At 38.8% G+C, this 1,137-nt stretch overlaps 1 protein-coding gene across 2 annotated transcripts in view; it reads left to right on the forward strand.

The window, feature by feature from the left end:
• The window catches only part of DNM3 (dynamin 3), a 607,030-nt gene that overhangs the window by 280,117 nt on the left and 325,776 nt on the right, over positions 1-1,137 (forward strand). The window lies entirely within an intron of this gene.

Genomic DNA, 1,137 nt, shown 5'->3' on the forward strand with positions numbered 1-1,137 from the left:
TTCCCACTCACATCTTCTGCACTAAGTGGCTCTTTCAAACTTTGTTCTTGTTTGTCCTCCTCTAAGGAAAACAAATATATAAACAAGCAGGCAAACAATTTCTTGACCTGACTAATTCTATTCCTCTTCCAGTCTCTTCTCCTCAATGCAAGTCCATTACAACTTCCCGACTGTGTGGAGTTCCCCTTCTCTTGCTTGGCATACATTTCTTACTGTCCTGTTATATTGAAACTATGTCTTCATGGGCCTACAAAATTCTTAAGGGCAGGGGATTGGCATTATCATGCTTTTTTCATCTTGACGTATGGTAGATTCTTAAGAAATATTTATTGAACTAAATTCATGGCTCTCCTTGGTGGAGCCAGCCTGCTCTTCCAGTAGATGAAATGGTGATTTCCTTAATGCAATTTGTGGAATATCTGGAGGACTTTTTCTATATCCAAGGATACCTGATAAAATGAAATATTCCATATGCTTTCATTAAGTCCTAAGACTAGTATGCTGTTTGTAAGCCTCGGGAGTGTAAGTCATAATCTTAGGAGGAAATAATTTAACCAGCTCTTTTTTACTAAAAATTAGATGTGATCATGTGTGCTAAGGAAAATGAAGTTTTGATTGCATGTGTGCACGCAGGGGTCTTTGAACTCCAGTGGGAATAAGAATCACTCGGGAACGTGTAAAAATGTAGATTCTCAGGTTTCGTATATATACACATTTTGATTCATTCAGACTGGTAAGTGGCTCAGGAATCTGTATTTTTAGAAAGCATCCCAATGATTATAACATAGCTGGTAGAAATCATACTCTGAGGAATATGTTTTCTTCTTTCTGAAGTAGAGAGTAAGAAGAAGGGATAATTTTGAACCACAGAGAAAACTGCCTTAGTCTGGACCTGAGAGGGATTTTATGTGCAGGGTAGAAAAGCAACAGAGCCTAAAAAGGAGAATGGGCCCCTGGGAGATGCTGAAACAGGGAATCAGGGGTGGCAGCAACGGAGAGTGTGGAGAGGCTTGGAAGGCCAATAATGAGGAGTTTGGTTTATTGCATAATTTTCCCTGGGGTTGGCCTTCCTTCTTCAACTAGAAAACTAATAGCAATATAAAAAATGAAATCTGATTATTAGGGTGTTTTCATCTT

Source organism: Propithecus coquereli, unplaced genomic scaffold (assembly GCF_000956105.1).
Source record: "Propithecus coquereli isolate 6110/MARCELLA unplaced genomic scaffold, Pcoq_1.0 Scaffold56, whole genome shotgun sequence".
In the NCBI taxonomy this organism is placed as follows: Eukaryota; Metazoa; Chordata; class Mammalia; order Primates; family Indriidae; genus Propithecus; species Propithecus coquereli.